This window comes from Pan troglodytes, chromosome 4 (genome assembly GCF_028858775.2).
Source record: "Pan troglodytes isolate AG18354 chromosome 4, NHGRI_mPanTro3-v2.0_pri, whole genome shotgun sequence".
NCBI lineage: Eukaryota > Metazoa > Chordata > Mammalia > Primates > Hominidae > Pan > Pan troglodytes.
This window is the reverse complement of record NC_072402.2, coordinates 137358001-137381644: the sequence shown is the minus strand read 5'-3', so window position 1 is coordinate 137381644 and position 23644 is coordinate 137358001. Positions and strand designations below refer to the sequence as shown.

General features: G+C 57.8%; 1 protein-coding gene across 5 annotated transcripts in view; it reads right to left on the bottom strand.

Moving 5' to 3' along the window:
* Nucleotides 1-15445, bottom strand: part of CXXC5 (CXXC finger protein 5) — a 35544-nt gene extending 20099 nt beyond the window's left edge. The window contains exon 1 of one of the 5 annotated variants that reach the window (XM_016953924.3): nucleotides 14913-15445. The gene's annotated coding sequence lies outside the window, so the exon portion shown is untranslated. Of the gene's footprint in view, nucleotides 1-12591; nucleotides 12770-14747; nucleotides 14850-14912 lie in introns of those variants that run through there. The other 4 variants (XM_054685226.2, XM_001136490.7, XM_054685227.2 and 1 more) reach the window with 4 other exon arrangements.
* Between the last annotated feature and the right edge of the window lie 8199 nt (nucleotides 15446-23644).

Genomic DNA, 23644 nt, shown 5'->3' with positions numbered 1-23644 from the left:
CCACATCTGCCAGCATAAGTGTGAACGTCACGGACAAGTCAGGCCAGGCGTGTTGGGTAACCCAGGTCATGGCCCTGGTTCTCTCACCGTTTGCTTTTGAGCTCTGAGGCAATCCTTCATGCCTCAGTTTCCCCAGCCCCAAATACAAAGCATTCCCCCTCTAGCCTGCAGGACCATGGGGGGATGGACATGTGGTAGAAGCCTGAAGGTTACAACGAGGGTAGCACCCCACTGGCCAAGCTTGCATCTCCTCTTCTGCCCAAAGGAAGAAGGCCTACCTACACTTCTAGACAGCCTTTCCTCCTACCTCCCTCGCCCTCAGCCCTGCCGGCTCATGTCAGCTCTTCTTAGATCTCCCACAGCCCTGACAGCCCTGCCACAAAGGCACATCCCAAGCCTCTCGCCACCCTGCAAAGGCTCCATTTGCCACCTGGAAGTCCCTGCTCAAGTCTAACATATAGCCTTGCTGTGTGAGCGTAGGGGGTGGGAGACAGAGAAAGCCTTGAAACTACAGTCGGCTCTCTCTGTTCCCTCTGATATTAGGAAGCCTCCAGGATTTTCCACCCAACGCCCATGGGTTCCTTTGCCCTGGGTCCAACCCATTCCCATCCCTCCCCCAACCCCTGGCCCCCAGCTCAGCCTCTTCACTCAGGTACCTCAGCATCCCCATCTGAGAACAGCCCTAGAGAAGGCTAAATCCAAGACATTCTAATTAAGGAGCCCTTGTTGTGGGATGCCACCCCCAGAAAAATGCCAGGTCTAGTGGAGCAGGTGGAGGGGCACGCTCGCCTGGAGATCCAGGTGTGACATAATGAGAACTGATGACAACACACCCCACCATCTACTTCAGGTCCTGCGGTTTTGAGACAGAGATGAGAGTCATACTGATCTCACAGGTGACAAACATGAGGTCAGAGAGGTGAGCAGACTGGCCCATGATTACATAGCAGGCAGCGACCAAGCCAGGTGTGGAGCCCAGGCCTGTCCAACTCCAGAGTCCGCGGCACGGGCATCCAGTTTCCTGACTGGCCACTGCTGTTTGTGTCCCTCAGGATGCTTGGGTCCCTCTCTCCTCCTCAACCACGGTCCAGTCGTTTATGGAGAACTGTGTGGCCAGGAGGAGGGAGCCCAACTGGGCCTGAGTCCTTATAGCCACATGCCCTTTGACCACTGCTAGGCTGTCTCAGTACTGTAGGCCCAGAATGACCTGTAGTCTGGGTGTTAGGAGATTGCATCCAAAGCCCTTCATGACCATGAAGCCATTCCCATCAGACTCACTTCTCTCATCCGAAAAACGGCTTTTTTTTTGGCAGCATATGGAAAAGGGGTATATCCTTATTTCTGCCCAATGCAAGGAAGGCAGGCCCCAACCCCAAAGGCGGGCAGAGGCTTAAAAAGGCTCCCTGAGGGCATACCCTCAGCTCTCAGCACCCCAGGACTTCCTTATACACAAGCCAGCTCTGTACCCATTTTGCAGGGCTGTAGACTAAGAACCAGGGACATGGCCAAAATCTAAGTGGGGGCACTGGATAATGAGGGCCTTGGCAACTAAGGGGACAGGGAGAAGCAGGTGTGCGGTAAGCAGGGAAGGTAGGCAGAAAGACTCCTGGGCCCATTTGATCAGAGGTCTCATTCTTCCCCCCATCTCTGGCACACCCCTGTCACCTCCCAAGGACCCCATGCCCCAGGTCAGGGAACCAGCTGGCCACTTAGTGGTCCTGGGGAAATCGACTTTCCCTGGCACTCCTTCTCCAGCCTTTCCTTTTCCCAGCTCCCCTGTATCTCTCCCCCATGTACCCAACCCACTCTGCCTGGGCCAGAGGCCCCGTACTAGAGGGCAGTGGGTTTAACACTCTCATGCCTGATACTTGGACCTCCTCCCCAGAGAGGGCAGAGCCAGGTTGGCTATGGGAAAAAACCATCTCCACTTCCCCACCCACACCTTGCAGAACCCGGTGGACACAACATGGCTGAAGGCCGGGCCTCTTCCGTGTAAGCCTAAACAAGGGGCGTCTAGGGGAACAGAGCCCTGACCATAGCAGGTGCGCCTGTGTGTGCCAGTGCCCTGGCCCACTCTATGGCATCATCTAGGGGTAAGCTATGGCCTGAGAATGATCAGGCCCCAGTGTGTGGGGCCAATGGGGTGAGAGTGGCCTATGTGTGCACGCCTATGTGTGCCTGTGTATGTGCATTCGCCTAGGTACGTGCCAGTGGGTGTGTGTGCCAGAGGCTGGGCTGTGGCTGGAACCGTGAGTGTGCTTCTGGAGCACCACATGGGAGCTGTGTGTGCATGGTGCATGTGACCGAGTCTGTACCACGCGTGTCGGCTGGGTGTGCTGAGTCGTGTGGAACTACGTGTGCTGCAAGTGACTGTGTCTGTCCTAAGTGTGTGCCCGGGTGTGCCGCGTGTGGGGTGCGTGAGTGTGCACTCTGCCTGCCAGGCCGCAGGGCCTCTCGGGGCTGCTGGGGATGGGGTGACTCACGTCTCCTGAGCTAATCCTGCCGCCCGCCCGCCCAGCTCACCCTGCTCTGCTGGGCTGATGGCCGACAGCGCAAGAGGTGGGGGGGCGGCGCGGGCAGCCGCGGCGGGGAGGCTGGCTTGATAAATAACCTGCTGCTTCCCCAGGCCTCTGAAAAGGGGAGGCTGCAACATGGGGAGGAGCATGAGGGCGGAGGTGGGGGAGGCTGTCCTGGTCCCCCAGACTCCGGCTGCCCTGGCCCCCTCGGCCCAGGCTGCGGCTCCGGGGTTCCTGTTTCATCGAAACCTGAGCTGGGAAAAGCCTATCGGGTCATCTTGCCTGTCCCGCCGGCCACCAGGCCCAGGCAAGCTGCCCCTCAGGGGACAGGCCCGCAGCCTGGCCTCCCAGCCAGTGGGTGGGTGGGTGGGGGGAGGATATTTCTGTCCAGACTAAATGCAGCTCTAGGCCTCTGTCTGTGTACTCCCCCCAACCCCAGCAGCTGCTCCCAGAGGCGCCCTGGCTCTGCAGGACTGACTAAATATAGGCCCCCCACCCCAGCAAACCCCCCATGTTCACCAATTCCCAGTGGCCCCACCCACATGAGGGTAGAGGGGAAGGCTGAGGAGCCCACTGTGTGACCTTGGGGCAGTGTATCCCCCTCTCTGGGCTCTCAAGCTACGAAAAACCAAGCATTACTCAGCTCTGGGCCCTGCCCTACCTAATGGGTGCTTTTGGAGTGTAGACCACAAAGGTGACTGGGTTGGGGTCTTCGCATAGGAGATAAGGGCTGAGGTCCCCTCCCCAGAGCACCCCAAACGCCTTTAGGCTTATAAACATGGCCCCTGCATCCTGCCCGTTCCTTGCCCAGGCCGGGCAATACCAGGCTCCTCCAATCTGCCCTGGCCGGATCCTGGCCAGGAAACAAGTTGTGCCAGGCTTGGGGTGGAGGGGCGGGAGCATGACAGCTGCTATTTCCTGGAGGCCACAGTCGGGCACAACCCGGATTCCTGCCTGGCTCCACACTCCACCAGAGCCTCTTTGAGGCTGCAGGCCCTCGACAAGGCACCCCCTTCCCCGTGTCAGAGCTATTATCAGACCCCACAGGATCATCCCGCTCCCCTCACTGCACTGGCACAGGCAGGAGGAAGGTGCCTGGATGCAGCTTGCCTCTAGGACTGGGGAGAGGTGGTCTCTGCAGGGTTCCACAGGCTGGGAGGCAGCCCCAGCTTCCCTCCTCCTGCCTGCCTGCCCACCCGGCTGCTTCCCCCAGCCCCACACGCACCAAATTCCCCACATGCCTGTCTGTCTCTGACAGCTCGCGCAAATACTTGGCTGCGCGGGCACCCGCTGTTCTGAGCCTGCTGCGCCTCCTCCCTGCCTTCCCGGGGGGCTTTGCAGACGCAGCCAGGGATGGAGGGGGCCAGAGCCAACCAAGAAGCTCGGTGGGCAGTGGGAGAAAGCAAGGGCAGGAGGGACCAGCCTCAATGCAGAAGCACCACCTCCAGGCCCCAGGGCCTAAAGGACCTGGGAGGCCACTGAGAGCCAGCCCAGGCGGGGCAGCAGCTGCCGACACCCCCACTGCCCCCGGACACCCCTGCTGCCCCCCGGAACCTCCCAGGAGGACCTTCCGGAGGGCTCCCACTTGCCTCGACCGATGAAACAGCATCTGCCACCCCCGCAGCGGCAGCTCAGGACAGGGTGGAGGGCACCACAAGGCCCCTGGGGAAGGCTTTGAAATCTGGACGAGGGCCCAGCCCCTCTTGGCAGTCCCAGCCCCCCAGCATAGGCCCAGCCTCAGAGCATGGGGGGTGCATTCCAGACCTCCTGCAGTGTGCGGGGCACACCCGCCCAGCTGCCAGGCTTGGGATGTCTCCACTTGGACTGGCTGGGGGCCTTATTTGCCCCCATTGCCCTCCTTCCTGCTAGCCTGTCTCCCTCCCAGGAGACCAGTGGAGGAAGCACTTCCTGACAACAGCTGGGATTTTCCGCTGGACACTGTGCCTCACTGGCCAGCTCCTTACCTCCCCCGACCTCAGTCCTTCCCCGGGAGTCACCAAGTCACACCCCCACCCCACGTCTGCAGCAGAGGAATCCTCCCCTCCCAGCCGATCTGCCACTAGCCCCAGCATCCAGGCACAGCACAGACACTGAATGAATGACCTCATGGGTAACCACCTCCATTCTGCAGATGGGCAAACCAAGGTCAGGGAGAGCCCAGAGAGCCAGGCATCCCCCACTGTGCTCTTCCTGAAAGGGGTTGACTGCAGGTCCCTTCATTATTCCTTTGCCTCCCACCACACTTTCTGCCTCAGGAGCCAATTGAGCCCTCCCAGGCTTCTGGAGGCATTAGGATGACTCCAAACAGAATCTCTCAGTGTTCTGGGTTCAAATGCCCAGCTAGGCTGCTCTAGATGACACTCCCAACTCTCCTACAGTTCAACAGTGGTCTTGAAAAGAATCCCAAGGTATTGTCACGGTGATGTTAGACCTTGAAAAAAGCCTCCTCTCCCCATTGCACAGATGGGGCTGCTGAGGACCCCAAGGGAGGGGGAGCTGCAGGCGGCCATGAGTCAGAGGGGGAGCTGGGAAGCCGCCCGGCCCTGCCGGCTGTTGCTGGAAGCAACAGCCTGCATTTCCTCCTCACGCTGGTGCCTCGGGAAGCGTGGGCAGCGGGCGGGCGGGCACCGCCAAGAGGACCCCTCCTGTGCCTGTGGGCCAGCCGCATCCCCTCACTGCCTGACTGGGCCCACAGCCCACTCTCCACACCGGCCAGAGCTCCAGAGAGGGGCTGGCTAGGGGCAGAACAGGCATTTCTGTCCCAGGTATGGGCTCATGTCACCTGAGGACAAGAGGCCCTGTGACCTCAGGGCAGCCTGACCCCTAGAGCTTCAGTGTCCCCTAGCATCAAACAAGGAGACTGAAACATGACCATTTACACTTCCTTCTAGCAGCAAAATCCATGGTTCTGTGATTCCAGAATCCCAATGAGAATCCTGACTTGAAAAATGCCTCCATTCCAAGCATTCTATCTATGATTCTAGACTCCCATGACTAAGAAATTCTAGGCCACCAAGATCTGACCGCCCCAGGAAGAAAGGGGGCCAGGTCCACTTCTGCCTACTGCTATGAGCCCAGTTAACTAATTTCCCATCTAGTTCTGGGGGAGGTGGGTCAGGCAGGAGAGGGGCTGGGTCTCTCCCATCAGAGTCAACAGGAACTGGCATGAAGCTGTCGGGAGCCCCTGGCCTGGAGAGAAGCTGGTCTAGTCCTAGGGGAGAGGCCACCTCCTCCTGGCACACACAGCCACTAATGCCACAGATGTCAGGAAGTCAGCCCGCACCAGAGTGAGAGTGGGTGGTGGGGGGTTTGCATGCCTGCACCCCATCCTGCGGCTAGGAGGGAGGGAGGGCGGGCGTCAGGTCAGGGCTGGTCTCTGCTTCTCAGGTTCCAAGCCAAGCTCCACGCTTTATCTTCCTGTCTTCACCACCCACTGCTTCCTCCTTCCCGCCACAGTCCCCTCACCTCCCAGGCCAGTCCCAGCCCAGGCCAGCTGGCAGCCAGCCAGGACAAAGGCTCCCAAGCCCATCTGACAGATGGAAAAATTGTGGTCCACGAAGAAGATAGGACCTGCCCCACTGGCTTGGCTTAGCAGCCTATTGCTCTCTGGCCACATCTCTCCGCCTTGCCCCTACCTTGCTTCCCAGAATCCTCCACAGGGCCAGTAGGTTTCCACCTGCCAGCCTGTCCACCAGCAACCCCCTATCCCAGTGTCCCCTGACAGTACTCATCCTCACCACCAGTCATCCAGTCATTCATTCATTCACTTTTGTCTGCCCAACTAGCCTATCAGCCCATCTCCCACCACATCCGGCCCATTGCCAAGGGTTATGGGGGCCTCAAAGAGGAAAGAGCAAGGCCTGTGCCCAGCAAGCATTTAAGGAGTCCCTTCTGTGTGCCAGATAGTGTGGAAGGTGCAGGAAACAGCACACAGAGGCCAACAGCCTGTCAAGGGCTCTGCCAGGACTCTATCCCACTAGGCAGTGGCAAGCCACAAACTCCCAAGGCCTCAGTTTCCTTATCTGTATATGGGGATGCTAACAACATGCATCTGTCCCAGGTATGGGCCCATGTCACCTGAGGCTACTGTGGGGATGAAAAAAAGTGAAAGTCAGAAAGCTGTTAACATGGTGCCTGCCACAGAGAGGACTTTCGTTGGGCTACCCATTACCACTGGCTTTGTTACAATCTATTACAACAATAGCAGTTGGCCGGGGGTGGTGGCTCACGCCTGTAATCCCAGCACTTCGGGAGGCCGAGGCAGGTGAATCACTTGAGGTCAGGAGTTCGAGACCAGCCTGGCCAACATGGAGAAACCCCATGTCTACTAAAAATACAAAAATTAGCCAGGCATGGTGGCGCACACCTGTAATCCCAGCTACTCGGGAGGCTGAGGCAGGAGAACTGCTTGAACCCAGGAGGTGGGGGTTGCAGTGAGTCAAGATGGCGCCATTGCACTCCAGCCTGGGTGACAGAGTGAGACTCCATCTCAAAAAAACAAAAACAAAAACAAAATAGCAGTTAACAGTTGGGGGCCGCAACTGATTACAGCAGCAGCTAAAGTTCTTCAAACACTTATTTGGTGCCAGGCACTGGGGGTACAAGAAGTAATCACTGCCATATCCCATTGCAAGGCTGGCAAGGAGCAGGCCCAATAAGCAGCCCCAATAAGCATCTGATGAATGAGGGGATCAATGACAGGAGGCACGGCCCTGCCTGCAAGGAAGGTATAAGCCAGCATGTTTTCATGGGTGAGGGTGTCTTTCTGCACACACGTGTGTGTATGTAAGCACTTAGGTGTGTTACACGTACATATGTGTGCCTGTGTGAGAGACCTGGGGATCCAGTGATGCCAGGAGCACAGCCACTCAAGCCCACTGAGGCCCCCACCTGACACCACCCCTGCCAGTGATCACAGCAGAGCCAAGGGGACTGTGGCAAGAGCAGGGGCCAGGCCCACAGAGAGAGGCCTGGAAAGATGCTTTGCATAGTTCTGGCCATCGGATTACAGGCCCAGCCTAGGCCCCTACTTGGGTGTGTAGGGGCCGCTAGGTGTTGCCCCACAGGAACCCAGGCCCCCAGTGCCCGAACATTACGCCCGTACTGGCATGGCACACAAGTGTTCCTGCTGGCAGGCTGGGCATGTCTGAGGAGGTCAGAAAAGGTCACAGGCGAGGGAGGGAGTGCTGGGCCCAAGGGCGATGTAGGGTCTGCCAGACAGAGGAGGGTGGGTACAGGGCTCCCCGGGGGCCACCAGGCAGGCCTGGCTCTGCCCTGCTGGGGCCGGCAGCTGGAGGGGAGTAAATATAGCTGGGGCGTCCCAGCCACATTCCTGGGAGGCCAGTGAGGCCCGCCTGCCCGCTGCTCTAAGCAGAGCGCAGCAGCCAGGGCCCAGAGCCGCCACTGCCCTCTTCCCAAACAAACAGAAAAATAAATAAAACCAGCTCTCACGGCCGGCCGGCACAGCTGGTGGGGGAGGGGGCAGGAAGGGGTGGACAGTGGTTGGGGGGTGGACAGGCAGGCGGACCAGTTGCCGCGGTTTCTGTTCCACTGGGAAGGAGGAGGCCAACAAAAGAGGAAAATGGAGGAAAAGGGCAGGGAGATGGTCAGAGATGTCAGCGAAGGGGAGAGAATCCCGAAGAGATGAAGGGTGTCACAAGGAGAGGTGTGGGGAGGTAGGTCAGGAGGGACAGGGAAAGTGTCAGGGGCAGGCACAGTGGGGGACAGTTAGGAGAAGGCAGAGGCAGCCTCTGGGTCAGTAATTCAGCGGCAGGGATGCCCAGGGGGGCGGCGGGGGGTGGCAGGCAGAGACAAAGGGGGCTGTGTGGGCTGGGGTAGGGGGCCGGCTTGAAGGGCCATGAAATATTAAAGAGCTAGGCCAGTGAGTGACAAAGGTCATAGGAAGCAGGAGACTAGCCAGGGAGCAATGGGGGACCCTGAGGCGGAGGGCTGCCCCACCTCTGGCCTGTCTCTCCACCACCTCCATCACAGCCAGTCTCCCCAGCTCTCCTCCTGCGATGGAGGGACAGGCTGAGGGTGGGATGGGCCTCGGGGATTAGTGATGGCAGGGAGACCTCTGCAGTTCCCTCTTCCCTAGGGCTGATCTGGGTACAGCCGGCCTTCCAGAGCTGCCAGCCACCCTATCAAGAAAGCCAGGAGGCCTGTCAACACAGCCGCTGCCACGGCACCTCCTGGGGAAGGAGCGGGAGACATCCAGCTTCTCCTTCCCAGGAAAAATCAGCCAAGCCACCACTTTCCACAGAGACCTGTGGGGAGGGACGGCTGGGCCTCACAGCTCAGCTGAGCCAGCAGGTCACCCCCCAGCCCTCCCACGCTACCCCAGCCTGGCCCCATTACTAGCTTCACCACCTCGGTCAGTCCCCTTGTCCCTGAGCCTGTGTCTTCACCAGCTCTACCCCACCCTAGGCTTGGGGTGAGGAAAGAAAGAAGGCAAGTTACACCTTGAAAACATACTGAGGCCAAGCATCTGCACACATCATCTCAGAGAAGGCTACCATGTGCCCCATGGGGTCTGTCCTATTATCAGTCCCATTTTACAGATGAGGAAGAGAAAGTCAGACAAAGTGATGCACCCACGCTCACACACCTGGTAATCAGCTGAATGGAGACAGAAGTGCTAGGTGTGAGCCACATGTTATTTTCTTAGGATTCACGGGGGACATGCATTCCTTGTCTCTATAAAAGCCAGTGTTTACTGAATACAGATTGTAGGTGAGCACCTCTCCCTGCCAGGCACTATGCAACCATCTGTGTCCATCTGAAAATGACCTTGTGAGGCAGGCATTCTCTTACCGTCCAATTTCAGAGATTAGGAAACTGAGGTTTGTAGAGATAACACAACTGGCCCAAATGTCACACATCCAGCTAGGCAGTGACATGTCCAGGATTTGGAGTCAGATCTGATGGACTCTAGAGCCACTGCTCATACACACTTGTCTGGGTGGAGGTTAGGAGGAGCCGGTAGCAGTGGAGCTCAGTGGTTCAATTGGCTCTGACAAGGGACACCCAGAAAAGGTCAAAAACAAGGTCACAACTGCTGTGGGGGGTTGGGGAGATGGCAACTGCTTTGAGGATGGGAGAGGGGCAGAGCCTGTAGGAGCCCCAGGTGATGGTACAAGCTAGGGTCCTGGCTAGAGTGATCTGCTTGGTCTACCCAGAGCCCCCATACCAGGTAACACCAGCCCTGCTCTAGTGTGAGGATACTGAGGCTGACCCAAAAAGGGCCAGTGGAGCCCTGTCTTGTTGGTCCCCAGGGTTCTAACCTGTGCTCTGGGGCCAGTGTGCCTGGAACTAATCACCTCTCTAGAGCCCCTAGTGCAGTGGAAGGCGGGGCAGGATCCCCTCCTTCCCTCCTAGGCCCTGTGAGCCCAGAGGGAGGCCAGCATCAGAGGCAGGAAATGAAGAAGAATTTGCGATCTAATTGAGCTGGCGGGGGATTAGGCGGCAGAATGCAATTACAGGGGCTGGAGCGGGGCCAGGGCACTGACACCCCAAGATGTGGCCTGGCCCAGGTGACTTGGCCCAGTCAGTCTCTGGCCAGAGACACTAGACTTGGGGTTGGGAGTATGGGTACAGGGAAAGGTTGGGACCAGACTGCTTCTCAACATACAGAGGACTGTGGGGTTCCAGCTCCACGTAATACCCAGAAGCAAGAAGTTTTCCTGGGAATCCTCCCCCAGGGAACAAGCCTATGGACTCTCATCTGGGGATTTGGCAGCCAGACACACATGCTCTCACAGGCTCCGTTCATACATGTGCAAGCATGTGCTCACACTCCCAGGTAAGCCCCACATATCCACATTCACCTGCATAGGGGCAGGCTTCCCAGCATGGAGACACACAGGCTGGCCCTTTGCTGCCACTGGCTCCACCAAATGGTGGGTTGTGGGGGCACAACCCCCTCCCTCCAGAAAACCCACCCATGACCTTAAAATCCTTTTATTCCCGTAATCACATGCTACCATTGCCGTGGATACACGCTGTCACCCCAGCCCCAGCCTGTCTCCCTCTGCGGCTTCCAAAACTCCCAGCAGGCAGGCAGACAGGGAGGCTGCCCAGTTACTGCTGGGGAGGGAAGGGGTGTAGGGGTTGCAGGGGGAAGGACTGGGTGTGAGAGGTTCAATTCTACACACACACACTCCATGCTACACACACATTCAGGGCCTCAAACAACCAGAGGGGGAGATTCAGTATGACGGAGATACAGAAAGAGAAAGGAAAACATAGCCAGCCGCCACCACAGACAGAGAGAAACCACTGTCCATACAGCACAGACAGGCCCACTCCCACATTCACAATTCAGACACACTCTACTCAGAGTCAGATCCCCCAGATTTATAAGCATATACAAAGCACACAGATACACACAAATCACAAATCCAAACTCTCCAAAATTCCAAGCACACACAGCTCACAGAATATATTCATTCCCAGATTCACAGGGACATAGCCAATCTTCAGAAATACAATCTCAGATTCACAAACACACATGTACACATACACTACAGATCCACACACTTCTAGATCAGGACAAATATACATGCCCTGATTCATAAATCCATGTATGTTCAGACTCCCACACCCTGAGACAGACATTCAACACAGAGATTCACAGATATAGATACACTACTTAGAGACACACATGTCCTGAGTCATAAGCACACATCACCCAGATTCCCACATCCCAGAGCAACAGACTAGTGCCCACACAGCTTCATCTCTGTCAGCTGACACTGCCTCTGGCTTTAGGGGGCAGGTGGAGGGTTGGAGATTCCTGGGTCTTTAGGGGGCAGTCCTTTCTCATTGCTCGAATCCAGGAAGGGTGGGCTCAGCGTTGGGGGGAGGTGAGGGGGAAGTAAGAGAAAGCAGAAAAAAACTTTAGTGGGATATTCTTGTTGGGCAGTAGCGCGTGAGTAACGGGGGAGGCTTTTTGTGGTCTGGTGAGTTCCAGCTATGAGTGAGAGTTTAACTATTAATACACTTAATCAAGGACACTTCACACACACATACACAGCCACACACACACACACACACACACACACACGCGCGCGCGCGCGCGCGCGCGCGCGCGCGCCGGCGGCTAGGATGGGACCAGGTGGTGGGGGTAAGAGAGGGAGAGCCCCAGAAAAAAGAAAAGAGGGAAAGCCCCAATCAGGGCCCCAGGGGGCGGGGAAATGGGGCGGAGCTTCTATCCTGGGCCTGCCTCCAGAGCTGGAGCAGTGATTCATTTGTGTACCACCAGAAGGGTGGGGTTTGATACACAGTAGGTGCTCAATACAAACATATTGGGCCAACAAATGAATAACATATAAAGAGTGGGCAATAGTAACGTAATAACAATGTGTGAACCCCCCCATTCTTGTTCAATTAGGGCATGCCCCAGAGCATCATGCTTGCTAATTCGGACTAAATGGTCAAGCCACCAGACAGGGGCTCTAGGAACCCAGGCTTGGGTCTGGCTCACCCGTATTCCCTCATTCCTCCACCCTATCCTGCAACCTGGAAAGTCAGCCCAGCCCACATCCCTCTCTCCCTCCTAGCAAGACTCCCTCCATTCCACCCTCCCATGAACAACAAGGTGCAGTCAGTCATGCAGAAGGCAGGGTATTTCATTCCCCTGGACTTGTTTCTTCACCCAGATACAAGCCTGCCCCCACACTCCTATGGGTCTCAGTTTCACATGTGCCAAATGAGTAGGAGGCAGGCAGAGCAGGAAAGGGGCAGCAAGAGTTGAGGGTCACAGTGGGAACCCATGGAACATGGGCCTGTGCTGGCCAGTGCCCTGGATGCAGAATCCTCCCCTCCCCTTCCCCCACCCACCCCAGCCCAGCCCAGCCCAGCCTAGCCCAGCTGGGTGGACATTCCAGGCCTCACGTGATAAAGACGAGGCCACTGGCCCTCGGGTAAGTCAACAGGCTCTGTTGCGGGAGAGATAGGAGGCCCTGGCCAGGGTCACCTGCTGAGCGGGGAAAACGGCCAGGACCAGATACACACATAAATAAGGCACCAACCCGACAGCCAGCCAGCCAAGGGTCTGTCTTCTGCAGAGGCTCACCTTGGAAAGGGAGGTGGCATGGAGAGGGAGGCCAAGGCTGACTAGGGGCGTCCCTGGGAGAGACCCAGCTACTGCGAGGATGAGGGGTAGGGGGGTTCTACCCAAGTTCTGGGGGCTGGCTGGGAACTCGGAGGCCAATCTCCTTCAGCTGTTCCCATCTCTTCCCAGGGCAAAAATCAAACCATCACCCCCTCTCCCTCCTCCCCAAGGAGAGGACAATTTCCGTTCTGGGAGGGGGGTGACAGCTGCAGAGCGGGCCACTCCCCACCCCCCCAAGCTCCAGCCTGACTCTCATCTAGGGAAACTGCTAAATCAACAATACGCAGTTACGGGTAGGTAGCCCGCCGGCCTGAGTTTCCCCGCACGGCTCTCAGAAAGGGGTTTAGAGGGGGCTTCGGTCTCAGTTCCCGGTTTTCTAGTGGCGGTTGGAAACCAAGGCACGGGCGTCTTTCAGGAGGGGGATCAGGTGAAGCTTAGGCCAGTAGGTCCCCCAAGACGTCTAATTTAAATACTCCCAACTGCAAAGGACAGACGCCCCCCACCCCGCGGCCTGGGGCAGCTGAGGTGGCGCCGGGCGTTCAAATCGCGCTCCAAACAAGTCCGCAGCGACCGCGCTCGCAGCCCCCGCCAGGCGGCCCCAGCGGAAAACTTGAAAGGGACTCTGTTTGCCGGCGGCCCTGGGGCGGCTCCGGCGGGGGCGAGGGCCGAGCGATCTCACACACGCCCCCTCCCCAACGCTTCCAAAGAAAATGCGGGGGTGGGGGGGACAGGGCCCACCACAAATCCAAGGGCTCCAAACAGCGCCCGCCGCGCGAGGAAAGGTGGGGGTCAGGAGTCTGGTCCGCTGGTCACCCCCTTAGCTCCCCCCCATCCGAAGACGCGACTCTCAGACCACCCAAGGTCCAGGGGGCAAAGGAGGGCGCGGTTGCCAAACCTTCAGACCCCCGTCGCGGGAGACTTCAGGGAGCAGGTCCTTCCGAATGAGTCACTACAGAACCCCCCAAATTTACTGGTGCTTCCTTGCAGCCCGAGGCACCAGCCCAACTCCGCGCACCCCTTCAGATTCCCGGGGGGGAAAAAAGAACAAAAAGAGATCTTGCTCCCACTTTAGGCGCTTCAGCTCTTCTGACAGGTCCCGAAGGTGGCCCCCGATTTAAAAACCGGGGTCACTCGCTTTCCGTCGATCCTACAAATAAACAAAGCCAGGCGCACCCCGCGCTCCCCGCCGGAAAGCAGCCCATTCCGGGCGAGGACAACTTCCCCCAGCCAGAAAATTAACACATTCCTCTCGCGGCGGTTCAGCCCCTCACTCCGCTCCGGGGAAGCGAAGGGGAGGGGGGTCGGGCCGAACTTCATGGGTAAATTTGGGGCCAGTGCAGCGTGGCAGGCGCCTGGGACGTACGCCCCCCACAGTTCCGCAGCTAGAGGAACACCCCCATTCTCCCTCCCAGGCTCTGCACGCTGCGTGGCCCACGCGGGGCTCGGGAGACAGCTCAAAAGACTCCCCAAGGCTGGGAAAGGAGGGAGGGAGGGGCCGCGGGGCACCATGGTGGTGGGGGAGACACTTTGATGGAAAAAAAAGGTCAAACTTCATCAGCCCGCCGGGCACCCCGCGGGCAGCGGGGGCGAGGAGCCGGAGGAAAAATGCAGAAGTAGCCGCCGCCTCTTCCAAGTGGTGGGGGAGGCTCAGCCACGCGTGGTCGAGGGCGCCCAGAGCAGTTAACGTCGCCCCTCAACACAGGGCTGCGAGTGGGGTCTGATGGGGGGAGTGCGCGCCAGAGATCTACAAGCAGCCGCCCCCGCAGGCTGAGCGCCCGCCCAACGCCAAGAGGTGAGGACCCCGGGCGCCCGCTGCCCCAGCGCCCGCGAACTGGGGTAGTGGGGGGGAGGGGGGCGGCACCCCGCAGGGAGCGTCCCAGCCCCACTCCACGGCGCCCAAGCCGCCGTCCCAGACCCTAAAACCCCTCTTTTTGTCTGAACTCAGTGATCTGCGACCGAGCATACTGCGGCTTAGGGAGGCTTGGGTATAGCAGCGGCCACCAAGCGATCACCGGCGCTAGGTCTCCCAGGCTCTGGGGCTCCGCGGCTTACGCTGCGGGCGCCCCCCGCCCCTCCCAAATACGGACCCCTCCTTCCCCGTCCCCGGCTCTCCGCACCTGAACTTCGGGGGAACCCGCGCAGCCAAACTTTCCGCCGACTTGCAGCGAACTCCGGCCCCGGCCGCGCACCGAACCCCGGGGGAGGAGAGGGAGGTAGGCGGGGAAGGGGAGGGGGCCGGCCTCCGGGGGGGGGTCGAGGGAGGGCCGTGGCCCGACACCTACCGGCTCTCCGAGTCGTCCAAGCCGCCACCGCCGCCGTCGCCGCGAGGCCGAGGGGGAGGGGCGGGGCAGGGAGCTGCGCTCGGCTCTGGGCACCGCCGCCGCGGTGCGCTCCGCTCCAGCCGCCAGCAGTGCCCGGGTCCGGAGCCCGAGTCGCGCCGCCGCGGCTGGCCCGAGGCGGGGAGGGGGGGGAGCCTGCAGCACCTGCCCCTCCTCCCCCTCCCCGCGGCCCAAATTAAAAAACAACAAAAAGCAACTAATCACCCTAGAGCTGAGCGCGGCTCGCGGGCGGAGGGCTCAGCGTGCGGCGCCCGGACTCAGCAGGCGGCGCGCATGGCTGGGCGCGGGCTGGGCAGGGCTGGGACGCGGGGCCCGGCTTCAGGGGGTAAGGCTCTGCCGCTCTTCTCGCTCGGCTCGGGCGTCTGCTCTTGCCGCCAGTGCCGCCTCTGCTGCCGCCGCCGCCTCTACATCCCCGCTCAGGCTCTGCCGCCGCCGCCGCCGCGCGCCCGCCCGGGCAGGAGCTATGAACGCTGCCCGGGGGCTGCCGGCAAAACCCGGACCGGACTCGCCGCTCCCTCCTCCCCCCAACCCCCTCCACCTCGGCTCCCCTCCCTCCTCCCGCCGCCTCCCTCCCAGCGCAGCTCGGGCCACTTGGACGCCGCGGGCTCTGAGGCCGGAGCTGCAGCCGCTGCGCCTCGAGCTCCCCGCGCCCTGACGCGGTCCACCCAGGCTCAGCTCCCTTGCGCGCCCCGTCTTCGCCTATTTCCCGCAACTTTACAAAAAAAAAAGGACGACCTCCCCGCTTTGGTGAGGCGGTCTGGGTTTAGAGACGCACCTCCGGGGAAATCTGCTATCTTTCTGCCCCCTCTAGAGCGGGGCCAGAAGCTTCGAGGACCGGGAGGGAGAATTTGGCCGCGCCCCCCAGCTCAGGTGCGCGGCGGGCCAGAGATTCCTAGTCGAGGGTCTTGGGAGGTAGACGCGTGTTCCAAGACCCCACCCTTCCAAGAGCTCCTTAATGGATTCAGTGGGCACTAGGGCCCCGAGAGAAAAGGGGCGGAGATTCCCGTTCCCATTTCTCAGATGAGGAAACTGATCCGAGAAAGGATATTTTATCTCTTAGGCAGGCATCAGCCTCAACTCTTGAGTCCCGGGGCTAAAACGACTACGTACATTTGGTGCCCTGAGACCATGGCCTACGCACTCAAAACCCGAAACAAAGCTTGGAACAGCAGCGCTCAATAGGTACTGATTGAAAGACAGAAGGAAAACTCAGCCTTGCCAGAGTAGGCGCCCAGTGGGGACAGAGTTGGGCCCGCATATCCCGCTTTCACTCCATCAGTGGCCTCCATATGCCCATCTTGGGCTAATTAATCCTGCTGCTGCAGATGTCTTCACCTCACGTACCCATGGTGCAAGCCCCGGGCTCATATAATCCCAACTACATATAATCCCAAAGTGGAAGTTTTCTCCAATTCTTTGGGATTCGTGGGGGCGGATTTGTGCAAGGCCGACCTTCCTCTGCGAGGCGAAGAAAACGCAGTCCCCAGACCCAAGCAGGGGAGGGAGAGGGGGAGGGCGGTTGGGGAAGTCAGCCTAGGGTTAAACGTTACAGCCTGAGATCGATTGGGGCCCAGATAACAGGGAGTTAACTGTGGCGATCCGGGCGCCTGCAGCCACAGGCGCGGCCTCGGTGGGAGAAGCGAAACTGTCTCCCACCTCGCTGCTTCCTCTCCTCTGCTCTGCGCAGCCTGGCTGTCTCCGAGGCTGGCGCGAGGGCTTATGGAGCATGGATCTCCTGGCAGCAGCAGCTGGTGCCCACCTTCCACGCCTTCTATATGTGGCCTTGGGGCCTTGACCCAGCCGGGGTGGGGTGGGGGGAGGTGTCAAAGGGCAGAGCTCATCTGGAATGTGTTGCCTCTCTGCCACTCCTGATATCCAAGACCACACGAAGTGACACCTCCCCAGACATCGTGGACACCTGCTCCCAACCAGTTCCTTCCGAATGCTGAGAAGTGGTCTCCCTTAACTACTATGCCAAGAAATGGCTCCCTTGGGGAGGCGTTTAGTCTCTCTCCTCCTTGCCAGCAGTCCTTTTAATGCGCCCCTCCAAACAAACATCCCATGTGAGTAAAAGTAAGGTGCTTGCTATGGAAACCGTTTTAAGACGCCCATCACCCCCAGAAGATCACTTCCAAACTGCTTAAAGATAGGTATGCTGGGCCTCAGTGTGAATGTCAGGCACTGTGTTGGGCACTGACCGTGCAAGGAAAAAGGAAGCAAAATCCCAGGTGTAGGATCTCCAAGCATTTAACTCACCTCCATCTACCTTTTCTGGGGAAGCTGAGGCACAGACTGTGAGGGAGGACCTGCTCCCTGGGAGTCAGCAGCAGGTCTCAGAGGGTTAGGATCCATGAAGTCAAACTCTTCCACAGATCTCCTGAAGCCTAACGCCAGTACAGAGTCAGGTCATGCACACCCCACAAAAAGCTTTATGCTGGGGTCCATGGCAGAGGGTGGGTGGTAATTCCACTTTAGGGAACTGCTATTACCCACTTTTTTTTCAGACTTATGCCTCCACCCCTACCCCCAACTCAGGCGGGAGGCCAAGGAGCCACAGGCTGCAATGGAGGAAGGCCAGGTGGTCCCAGTGGTGATGGCTTCCTCAGGGAAGGGGTGTTGACTTGTCTGGCCCAGTTTAGGGGGTGGATCTTGGAGTTTTCCCTTGCTGGAAATTAACACCTTGGGAGGGAGACCTAGACTGTCACCTATCCAACCCATGTGGGAGCCACAGAGGAAAAGGACAGAATTGTCCACACAGAAAGTGTTACAGAAACAGAAAATGTCATGTGCAAGCCATCCACAAAGAACTCTCCACCACAGATGCCAATGAGACAAGCGGGGGACATCCAGGAAGGATGGGGTGAGGATCTCTGCCCTTGGGTGAGACTGTCCCCACCACAGCCCCCTTCCCCAAGAAGAAGGGAAGCTTGGTTCACTATTCTCCCACCTCTGCCTACCTCAAAAAGGAGAATTGAAGTCTCACCTTGCTATTAAACTTTTTGCTGAGTTTTTGGAACCAATCAGCCTTCAAGTCAGGAAGAAGCTCCTTCAGTCTCTAGCACCGCTCGGGGAGATGGCCCCTGCATCACCAGCCTTGTCTTCTAGGGAGGGGTGCGTCCACCCGGGACCCTGGAGTGTGCTCTCCTGGATCCTGCTGATAATACCCATGGCTGGTATTTGTGCAGCCCTTACCCTGAGCAGGGCATTGTGCTAAACAGTTAAGGTACATTATCTTATTTAGCCCTTATAGCAGCCCCTGCAATAATGTCATCCCCATTATTCAGATGAGGAAACTGAAATGAGATTGGCATCAGAGCTGTTCTCAAACCCCTGAGGCCATGTGCTATTCTAGGGAGGCTTTCCACAGCCTCCAGTGAGGCTCATCTGCTTCACATCCTGCAGTGGTTCCTCACAGACTACCCTACTCAGCCTGGCTTCCCTAACTGACCCTCTTCCCTGCCAGGCCCTGCTGACCAATGCCATCTAACACTGGCAGTTCCCTCTGACACCCCAAGACTCCTCTCCAGGTTTCCAGAGCTTTGCATGTACCATTCCCTCTGCCAAGATAGGCCTCATCAAGCTCACCTCATGAACTCCTCATGGAAGACCAGGAGCACATATCACCTGGGAACCATCTCAGACTGCCACTTCCAGCCTGAGTTTGGGCCATACCTACAGGGCCACCACTAGCCTTTGTGCAAATCAGAAAAAGGTACCCACTTTTGGCAGACACAGGAAACCATGAAGGAGGTCACAGACTGCCTTTCAGCTTCCTAGCTCCCTTTGCTAGGTGCCTTTTTGCAGTGCATGCACAGGACAGATGTACTCTGTGGCCTGGCTTTGGGTCCTTCATCTGGCTTTGGGACCCCTCCTATGGCCACAGTGACCACAATGCACAGAAATAGCTTTTATTTGCTCATCTCACTACTTGTCCCCTCGCCACCACCTCCCGCCATGAAAATTCTTTGAAGGTAAGGAGGAGTCCCCTACCTGCCTTGGGCCCGAAGCTTGGCCTCCAAAGAGGTACCAGTAATAACAATTGTAGCCAGAATCTTTCTGAGCTCTTGCTTGTCAGGGACCATGCTAATTGCTTTTTGAACATAGGCTTATTAAATCCACAGGCTTGGACACCTGTGCGAGGTTACAAAGTAGCAAAACCAGGATTTCAATCCATGCCTTGTCTGAGGCATTTTCCATGACTGCCATTTATCTGCTAATATCTGTCATTGATTAAACATCCAGTGACTGGAAATGGCCACATGGAGAGGAGTGTGGGAGTTAGGATCTCCAATAAAGATGGCCAATTTGGAACTCAGTCTAAGGTTTACCCTTCTTTGGGCCCCAGTTCTGTCACCTGTATCACAAAGGATGGGAGCAAAGGCATTTGAAACCCTGCCTGCTGGGGCAGGGCACAGGATAGTGTTCAGTGGGGTCATGCTGGACTGTGACCTCAGCCAAAATCCCAGGGCAGGCCTGGGGGTGCAAACACGGGCAGAGGCAGGGAGGAGCCTAACCGCACCAGACTGTGGCCCCGGGCCTTTGGGTCTGGGCCCTCACGCACTGACCACTGGACTTTAGGTCCTCCCCACCCCACCCCCATGACGTCTGAAGGAGCAGAGAGCTGTGAAATGAAAATTCAAAAAGCCAAGTCTCTCAAGTAACCCAGGCTTGCCCATTCCTGAGAAGTCAGTTTGGTGGCCAATGCCTGGCCTTGACCTGTGTAAACAGAGGGGAAGGGATGAGGACAGAAGGAAGACTCCAGTCCCAGAACAAAATGACTCTGGGGACAGAGGCTGAGAGAAAGCAGGAAGCAAGCTATATTTCCCATTGCCCAGGCACAGCTACATACACGCCATAGACAACCAGATACAGCCCTGTTCTCAGTCAGGCACAGGGAACTCAGCCTGTATATGGGATATTGATGGGGAGAGGGACAGTTTGGGGGCTGTTGTGCCCCTGACAATAACCCTTGGCTTCTCTAGACACAATCATGGTTCAACTCTGTCCTATGGGAGTGGGACTGAGTGCTCCCAGAGGCCAAAGCTGTGGCTCCAGCCTCCCTGCCACACTTCAGGAAGAGGGAGGGAGAGCATTGCTGAGAGGTGGGGAGGTAACTGAATGGGGCCTTAGGGGAGGCAGAGGCACAGTGTCCCAATCTGGAGCCCTACACCTGGAGGAGGGGTGCCCTGCGCAGGAGAAGCCAGCCTGCCCTGAAAGTGCCCTGCCCGACCCAAAGCCCGAAGGCTAGGGTGTGGTGGTGTGGGGGAGGCCTGCTGGAGGAGGCAGGGTGGGGCTCAGCCTCCTCTCTACAAATCTGGTCCTGGAGGGCAGTGCAGGGTCAGAAATGGCCCGCACTGAGACTTCCGAAAATGGCCCAGCCTCTTTCTCTTCAGACCTGGGGCCCCAAGACCCCAGCTACCACCCCCTACTCTGCCCTTCCCTTCAGACTCCAAGGAATGGGGTGCTCAGACAGTGCTTGGGGGTGGGCCCGGGATGAACTGCTCTTTGAACTGGTGAGACTGGTTCTGTGTCTAGCCGCCTGGGCAGTCACGGGTTGCCTGCCAGGCCTGGGAGGAGGGAGGCCTCAAGAAAGGGCCCCTCGTAAATCGTTAACTCCCAGAGCCCAGCCGCCGCTGGGTGCCCTGGGCCCCACCCCCCGTCATGACTCTGGTCCTGAGAATGCCCATCCCAGCCCAGAAGTCAAAGGTTAGAGGTCAGAGCCAGACGTCCCAGCACCTGGGCAAGTCCTTCCCCCAGCTAGCAACAGGGAGGGGAGCAGGAGGGCTTTCTGTGGGGACGCTGCTTCCTTCGAATCCGGAAGCTTTTCATCCTCGTCTGCCATCCAGCCTTCTTGCATCCCTGACCTTTGCCTCTCAGGGGAGGCAGGCCTCTGGGTGGGCTTCCTGGGGCAACCCCTGGGCAAGTCCCAATCCCACCAGTCCTTTCTCCTCCTGGAGATAATTATGCCAGTCCCGCTCACTCCACCTCAAAGGCGTCACCAGGACTAGAAGGTGAATGAGATGAGGAAAAGAACTAGATACTGTTCAGAATTGGGACAGGACCCTTTGTAGAGGCATTGTGTTAAGTGATCCCTTCACCAGCATGCTAGGCCATCTGTTTAGCAATCTCATTCCCACTTTGCAAATAAGTAAACTGAGGCTCTGAGAGGGGAATGACTGATTCACCCAGGCTATGGTGGCTGTACAGGAAAGAGCTTGGATTTGGTCCAGTTTTGTGCTATCAAGCTGAGCCTTGAATGGGGTTCAGCCCTCTCCTCAAATTCCTAAGCTACAGGTGTGAGGACACACCCTAAAGGCAGAATGGGCTGGACAACCCCTCTCTCCCACGGAAACACTGTCAGGGGCCCCTGAGATGGGGGCAGATGGGGGAGTGTATGTGGGCAGGAGACGGTCAATGCCCCCCCCACCTCTCCGAGCCCCTCCCTGAGGGCAACCCTCCCCCAGGTCACACCCCGCTAGGTGCCACGACAGAGGAGACTTGGTTGCTGTCCCCCACCCCACCCTCAAGAAAAATTCTCCAGACAGACTAATGAGGAGGATTGATGGTGCTACCACCCTTTTCACTAGGGAGGCATCTCAGAAGCCGAGGAGATGAGAAAAAACAACATCAACTTTTAATCGAGATTGCAGATTCAGAAAAGATTCATAAGTGAAATGATTCCCTAAGGAAATATAAAAAGTTACTTACGGCATTGCTAAATTGGGCATGCTTCAATCAGGGGCTGTTGAGAAATCATTAAGATCTACAAGACGATGTTTTAGATATATGTGAGCTCCGTCAGGAGGGCTGGCTATTGCTCCAGCTAGAGAGAGGGGATCTGGTCCTGAGCTGGCTGGCCTCCTGTGTCACCCACCTCAATCCAGGGGAAGGAGGAGAAAGTGAAGAGAATCCCTACCTGCCAGGCTCCAAAGGCCACTGCCCAGAGACTGCAACTGTGTCCAGAGGCCCAGAGACTACAGCAAGGGAGAGTGCAGCAGTGGGGCTGTGGTTAGATGGAACTGTTTATTGTTGGAAGTAACTTTTTTCCCTTTCAAATGGCCTAATGGGGAATGGTAGGGCTGTAACTATCTACTTCCCTTGAAATACTAAAGAGGGGACACCCCCTTCATATCCCCTGATCCCTTTCCCTGTTCCTTGAGTTGGCCTGAGGAAGTGGGCACCCTACTTGGAGACAGAATTACCAGAATACACTCTTAGACCTATGCCTGAGATCTTTGCTGGAGGGGTGAGGGATGGGGGAGATCACTCTGTTTGGTCACTCCCTCCAGGGAACACTAGGGGAGTGGACCATCCTAGGGAATGTTCTAGGATGATCACTAGCTTTTGAGGACATCTTCCCCTCCCCACTGCAGCCATTTTCTCAGGTGGAAGGCTTACCTGAGGCTCCACCTTCCGCTTTTGCTGCAGCCTGGGAGGGGTTTTTTTTCCTCAGGCCTAGGGACTTTCAGAGTGAGTCTGGGACATCAGTGAAACATGGGAGCGACAGGATCACAATGCATACTGATCTCTCCCTCTGTGCACTCCTGGGGCTCAGGAGAGGGATAAGGCCTTACCCATCTCCATGCTGTCCAGGGCCTGGTCCCAGTTGGTGCTAAATGTTTAGGGAAGGCATCGGGATGTGGCTGGACCAAGTCTGTTCCATGTCGGGGGGAAGGGCACAGGAAAAAGAGAGATGGACCAGGGCCTGCTGTGGGGGCTCTAGTGGCCACACCTGGACTCCTTTCCTTAGATCCATCTGCCTGGGTGAGCCCCCTCCTCCACCGCCAAATCATCCGGGAAGGCAAGAAACCCGAGCCGGATGGTGGTGGCCACACTGCCTTGCGGGTGACCCGAACCCGATCCCGGGCAGGTCCTAGCCAGGCCAAGGCGCTATTTTAAACCCCAGCCCCAAGCTGCCGCCTTAGCCCGCCAGGCCATCTCTGATTACAAAGCCACTGCCCACCTCCCAGTCACTTCTTCCTCCCTGCCCTGGGACCCCCTAGGCTGGTGCTGGGTTCAGTGTGTCTTGGGGCAGTCTGTCAACTGGCACCAATGCTCCTCTCCATCCCCCAGCCCTGTCCACTGAGGCACCCTCATTCCTCCCCACACACAGGGATCCATCGAGCTGTATTCTGACTGAGATTTCTCCCATGGATGAGTTATCTTCCCCAGGAATGAGGGCACACCCTGGCCAGAAAGCCTGCAATGCTGGGCCCAGTTTCTGCTGGGGTCAGAGCTTGCAGGCCATTATAGGGCTGATGCTATAGGAAGAAAAGAAGTAGGTTAGACAGATATAGGAACTTCCCGGCAGTGAGACTGTGCACTAGAGTGCTTTCCCTCCTGTCTTCCTGGGCAGGAAGAGGAAGAAAATGTCTCCAGAGGGAGCCCCCTCCCCAACCCCCTGGTTTAAAGGCTGTGAGTTAGGGGACTCTGTACCGTTTAGCCAACCCATAGTGCCTTCCTCCCTCCCACCTTCCTGGAGGGGGCAGTTGCTCAGTGCTCAGGTGGCCCAGCTGTCAGCTGGTTGGGCCGGCAGGACCTGTGTCCATAATCCTTTCTCTTACTCGGCAGTAGCAGCAGCCCCCACTAGCTCTGCCAGCCCCAACACCAGCCCAAAACCGACCTAGAGGGAGGCAGCAGAGACACTGCCAGGGTGCCACGGGAAGGGAAAAGGC